This window comes from Camelus dromedarius, chromosome 16 (genome assembly GCF_036321535.1).
Source record: "Camelus dromedarius isolate mCamDro1 chromosome 16, mCamDro1.pat, whole genome shotgun sequence".
Classification (NCBI taxonomy): domain Eukaryota; kingdom Metazoa; phylum Chordata; class Mammalia; order Artiodactyla; family Camelidae; genus Camelus; species Camelus dromedarius.
Genome location: NC_087451.1, coordinates 47,465,191 through 47,471,479, shown reverse-complemented (window position 1 = coordinate 47,471,479; position 6,289 = coordinate 47,465,191). Strand labels below are relative to the sequence as shown.

The window sequence follows — 6,289 nt, the reverse complement described above, 5'->3', positions numbered from 1 at the left end:
TAAAACCAATATTAGAAATCTAATTCATTTCCTGTGTGTAGACAGTATCAATGGCAGCCTTCAGTATTGGGGTATAAACTAGGTAACAGCAGTGGGAAGCACCCAGGCCCCCAGTTGCACCCACCCCCACCCCTCTGCCACAGTACAAAAACAGACAACCTTATAACAAAATTCAGTCTATAGAGAAAAATAGCCAAGCAATTGGGTGTTGCGTATGGCATGTGGAGAGACTGAAAAAGGGGAAGGAGACAAAAAGAGGTAAACACCTAACAAAATTCTTTTAATTCCTGAGGCACTGGACCTTTTAGTTACAGGGTCTAATAAATGTCCTTTTTTTTTTTTTTTGCCTTAACCTGATTTGAATTGTCACTTTCAACCAAAAACTTACTAGTATAGTATTACTTCCTAGCAAAGAAAAGGCTGAAGAGGAGGCCCAAAGACAATCCTAGGCCAATAAAATATCAACATATTTTATGTTTTGATTGCCAGCTGTTTGTTTCATATCCTATGTGCACAATTCTGGTAGGAATTCGTGTTTTTGTTTTTAATCCTGGCAGATGTCAGCCAAAGACAAGGGCATGACAAAATCACCAACTGGTCCAGAAGATACATTCCAAAACCCTCTCAGTCCACAAACATGCTGTCCAACCCATCCCACATTTACAGATGTCCCAGATAATCGTGATACACCGATCATGGGTGCCTGCCAGAGGGTAGTGTCAGAGCAGTGTGATGAATATTTACCTCCTGACACATACACAATAAGAGCTAACACTAAAACATTTCCCATGGGTTAAGTACTTTACATGTTATCTTATTTAAATCTTCCCACAACCCTGTAAGGAAGGTAGTTAATCCCATTTTACAGATAAGGAAAGGAACATTCAGCCTGGTTATGAAACTGGCACAAATTAACATATTCACAGACACAGGTAAGTGATGGAGGTGGGACTCCACAGTCAATGTTTTTAACTGTGACTATACGACCTTCACATCCACTGACTGATATCTTCAGGGCTGGATTTCTTTTGGACTCTGGTGCAGCAGCTTTAATTTATTCATGGCTTGCTGCAGATGCTTATCTGATAGATACCTGAGACTGAAAGGTTTCGAGGGCAGGACTTTCTTTGAACTGAATTACATTCTTCCATCCTTAGGGGACCTTGGCCCAGTGTTTATCTATTTCTGAGGGTTAACATGGAAGAACCTGCTGCCTCCACATTCAGGGAATTTTTAAAAGATGTTCACAAAATGAACCTGATTATGTGGGAAGGCAGAGCTCAAGCAACAACTCTGTACATGATGAGATTTACTTTCCAGCCCCGTGAAACCATGGTTATATCAGGCAGCCTTTTGAAGACACATCCCTGAGTGAGGTATGACAACCAGATTTAAACCTGCCTTACTTGATTGGTCCTGGTTCCTCAGGACAAAACCTACAGATGCACTGATAGCCCAGGATGTACTAAATGAGCTTCCAGTAACATATTTATTTATTTATTTGATGATTATCAGTTTCATGGAGTGCCCCATCCCTGGTTTGTAAACTAGAAATTCTAAGACACATCCTCCTCACCAACTATCCTCTCACACACTCAGCTTTACTGGTTTTTGCCTTCAACTGGGGGAAATAAAGATTTCCACAAGCAATCACAATGTAATTCCTAAACATTTGTGTACCAGTTAATGCTGGGTGGAGATATCACCATGACCAATGAAGACCAATGAAGTTCCCTCACATTTTAATAGAAGCCTGGTAGGACACCCAAAGAAGAGTTTTCTCGTTCTGTTTCTAAATATGTGCACGCATGCACGCACGCACACACACACACACACTTTGGAATTCAAGTTATCTGTACATATTGCTTATGTCATTCCTGTAATTATAGATTTTTGAACAAAAAGGACTAGGGATCATTTTAGTCTATTGCAATTAGAAAACTGAGGTCTGGAAAAGTAAAATTAAGGTCTAATTCAGTGCATCATTTGCTCAAAAGTTGTTTTGCAATGTTATTTAAATGTTTTCTACATGCAGATCTTACTCTCTAATAGGATTTCTGCATTCTTAGCATGGGGAAGGGTTTGAGGAAGGAGACTGTGAGGCACTGAAAAAAGGGCTCAAAATTCAGATTGAACCAGTACTCTTAATTTTGGCTCAAATTACTTACTAGTAATGCCCTATGTGCACTTACTAGTTGAATAATGTTGCACAAAGTTACTTAACTTTTCTGAGCTTTTTTCCTCTGTAATGGGAATCATTTTCATCATCACCATCCTTCTTTCAGTGTATTGGGAAGATCAAGGGAATAATGAATGTAAAACACTTGCTTCATACATTTCTTGCACAGAGTAACCCCAGAAATGTTAGTTCCATTTGCCCCATCTATACTTTACTTAAGCCTGACACACAGTAGGAATTCAAGTATTTGTTAAATTGATTTGAACATGATTTGGTCTTTTGATGAGTACAATATTGAAAAGATAGTTTCATTAGATAGATACCATAACAGTCAGTGCACCCACCCACACATTAACAAGCTATCTTTTCACACACATATACACGTGCAACAACAAATACACTGACATTACACATGGTCAGGCATCTCTTAACACACTAGAAATGTGTACATGGCATCAAGCTGGCCTTGGCTGCATTGGTGCCAGGAGTACAATATGGTGGAAAGAGAGGATGTCTTGGGTTCATTCATAGCCGGGTTCAAATTCCAGCTCACCACTTACTTATTAGTTGTGTGATTTGGGGGAAATAACAAAACCTCTCTGAACCCTGGTTTCCTTAACTATAAAATGGAGGTAGTAGTAATAGTACATTACAAGTTTGTTGTGAAGACTAAGACAATGTATGGAAAGAGCTTATTCTTGGTTTTGTCACTGCTTTAGTAACTTTTCTATCAAGGTCAAATCATGGTTGGTACCCATTTATCTCCCACAGCTTTCTGACTCCAATTTATAGGTTCAAAAGAATACCTAATTGAGACATGAGAATGTCTCTCAGGGAGATGACACTTGAGCTAAATCTTGAAGGGTGGTTAGCCAACTAGAAAAGGCATTTCAGGCAGCAGAATGCAGTGCTACATCCTGAAGGCAGTTTATTAGCAATTAGTAGAAGAGTGACTAATAGTTCAGGATGGTGGGAATGTCCTAAATAAGGCTAGAGAGGGATGTAGGGATTTTGTTTGGATTTTATCTGGAAGGCTTTGGGGAGACATGGAAGAGTTTTAAGCAGAGAAGTGATACATTCAGCTTTTAGAAATTGCATTTTAGGAAGATTAAAGCCATTTACCTCAATACAGAAAATGGGTCACCCTGGGGGGTGGCAAAGAGAGTAGTTAGAAGGCAATTACAGTAGCTCGGGTGAGAAATTGAGGTGTGAACCACCACAGCAGAGGCAGTGGTGATGAAGACAGGACCAATCCAAGAAATGTTCAGGAGTTAAATCCACAGAAAGTGCAATATCTGCAACCATTCTGAGCACTGATTTTTATTTTCCTACCATCGATGAGTGTAATTCTCTTTTTTTGGGGGAAAATTTTTAGAAATTAAATAACTGATATGTTTCGCAGTACCTACTAATGATACTTTCCTGTTGAACAAATCTGACATTGGAATAAGCCCAAGTGTAAGGGTGTGTGTGAAATTTGAAGCGTTTGAGGAGGGAGGACTATCAGTACCAGATCAAAGGCACAGACTTGGAATAATAATAATAATGACAGTCAGGCTCTCTTAAGATGCCCTATGTGCTGAGGAAACAGCATTGTGGGGGGGGACGACTACAATTTGTATGTTTGCATTTTCTATAAGAAATTAAGAACTAATACTATGGAGGGGGAGGGTATAGCTCAGTGGTAGAGTGCATGTTTCTCATACACAAGGTCCTGGGTTCAATCCCCAGTACCTCCTCTAAAAATAAACAAACATAATTACCTCCCCCCACCAAAAAAAAAAAAAAAAAAAGAAAAGAAAAAAGAACTAATACTATGGGAAAGGCTGCATCTCTTTCCATTCTCAAATGTATGAAATAACTTGAAGAGAACATTCTTGCTGTAACACCTTCAGAAGATGTGATCAGGACTGGAGGGGCATCATTTAAGGAGTGGGTGGAAGAAGATGGGCTCCAGGAACAGGAAGGTAGAAGGAAAACTGGTCTTGAGTGATGCTGAAAAAGCCAAAGACGAACACAAGACGGAAGAGTATCCACTATGTCAAACATTGTAGATGTCAAAATGGAAGGGATTAAAATGACTCCACTAGACACAGCAAACAGGAGGTCACTCTTGACCTTGGCAAGATCAAATTCTTAATTTTCAGTTGAGGTGGGAAGATATACAACTTTTTCAAGAACTTGCCTGTGAAGGAGAGGAGAGGGAAGATCCTAATCTTTATCCCACACCTCCGGTCCCCAAGAAGGGGAAACTAGGGCTTTTTTTTTTTTATGCTGAGGAGAAGGTGCCATTTGAGTGGTTGACAATATAGGTGAAAAGAGGAATGACTGACTCACAAAGTAAGGACCCTTGCTAGGAGAGGTAACATTTAAACAAGTTATATGTATATCCCACTGAAGCAGTTAGCTTGCTTTTTCTGATCACAGCGAGTGTACTTTCCTAATCTACTCTAACTTCCAATAACTGTTCTGGACTACATTTTCACTCATAAGTCCCACACATCAGATCTATTTATTGCAGTTGTTTCATTGATTGAAAAAATAAGATTTTTTTTATGACTGTACCTTAGGCACATCTTTTGGTTCTTGAATAAAATTGCTCTCTTTGTAGTTCACTGAAGGGATTTTCCCTTAAAAAATTATTTTCACTACACTCTCTCTCCCCTTCATTAGGACCCTTAAGAATCTTTACACTGTTTACCGCTCTTGTTTCAAAAACGTTGTCACTCAACCTATTCAAACAAGCCACAAAAACTTCTCAAGAATTGGTCCCTTTCCTACCATCACTAACATAGGATGATTTAGAGCTGTATTTCCAACTCTAATTACAGTTCCAAAAATTATTATAAGTTTTTAGAATCTCAAAAACTCCATTTTATACTGATTAAGCTGACCAGCTTACCTCTGAATCCCACGGGGATGTTGAACTGAGGTGTGTAAGAATGGGATATTTAACATGTCAGGGCAAACTTCTCATTCTCAGGGTTAGTGAGGGGCGGATGTTTTGGGAGTGGGAAAAACAAAACAAGGAGAGCAGAAAAGCTCTTCTTTCCTAGATTTCAGGGTGAAATGAATGTACCTGACGCCTGGGATCAGCCAGCTGAGAGAGATCGGGCTGGTCAGAAGCTGTGACTCGTGGCCACACGTGAGACTCCGTGCACGGAAATTATTCGCGCGCTCCCGCGAAGGCGCGCACGCGTACGCTCTCTAGTCTCGCGCAGGGTCGGGCCTGTCAGGCGGGAAATCTCGCGAGATTGGAGACTGGGATGACTGTCGGGAGGAGGGGAGTGGTGTCGGGGAAGGGGGGTAGTCTGGGCAGCGGCCGGGCTCTGTGGCTTCAGGGCTCGGAGAGAGAGAGGGAGGGTGGCAAAGAGAGTGAGTCCGTGCCGCCGCCTGTCTAAGGAGAGAGGAGGGGTCCCGTTTGCCTGCGCCCTTCGCGGGCCGAGAGCGCCAGGCACCCGCGAACCTCTGAGGCCTCCGGCCCCTGGGGACCCCGCCCCGCCGCCGCCGGCCGGCCGGCCCGCGGCCTCTCTTCTCTTTGTGAGCGCCCCCTTCCCAGGGGTGGTGGTGGTGGCGGAGAGCTGTGCGTGGGCCCGCCCGCCGAGGGTCCGCGGCGGGGGACCGAGAGGGCCTCGGCTGTGTGAGGACGGGAGGCGGCCGAGGCCCGGGCCGGTTCCCCCGAGGCGGCGGCGGCGGCGGCGGCGGAGGCTCCCGGCACTTCCCCGCGCCATCTTAACTGAGCCCAAGCGCTGAGGGCGCCTCCTCGACCCCGGTCGTCCCCTCGCCCCCCCCCCCCCCCGCCCCTTGTCGCAGAGCTTGGGCTGGGCGGCTTGCTGGGGCCCGGGGGGGGGGCGGCGGTCTGTCGCCTGGCCCCCTCCTCCTCCTCACTCCTCGCCCTCCAGCGTAGCAGCTACCCGGGCGCTGCAGGGGGCTGCGGCTGTCTACTCCGCCCCAGACCAGTCGGCGAAAGGGTAAGGGCACCTCTGCTTTGGGAAAGGGAGACATGGAGGGGGCGGGGAAATTCGGCCCACTCGGGCCGCTGCGCGGTAGAAGGGAGGTGGGGGTGGGGGTAGGGGGAGGAAGACAAGGAGGGTCTGTGATTCTGTGGGT

The 6,289-nt window shown here is 44.5% G+C and overlaps 1 protein-coding gene and 1 non-coding gene across 3 annotated transcripts in view; both read left to right on the top strand.

Moving 5' to 3' along the window:
* Positions 1–3,845: 3,845 nt before the first annotated feature.
* On the top strand, positions 3,846–3,918 carry TRNAE-CUC (transfer RNA glutamic acid (anticodon CUC)). Its single transcript has one exon. It is a non-coding gene; the product is annotated as a tRNA-Glu (tRNA).
* Positions 3,919–5,476: 1,558 nt separating this feature from the next.
* Positions 5,477–6,289, top strand: part of TAOK1 (TAO kinase 1) — a 113,388-nt gene continuing 112,575 nt past the window's right edge. For both annotated transcript variants that reach the window (XM_010978947.3, XM_031468452.2), the window contains exon 1: positions 5,477–6,150. The gene's annotated coding sequence lies outside the window, so the exon portion shown is untranslated. The remainder of the gene's footprint in view (positions 6,151–6,289) is intronic.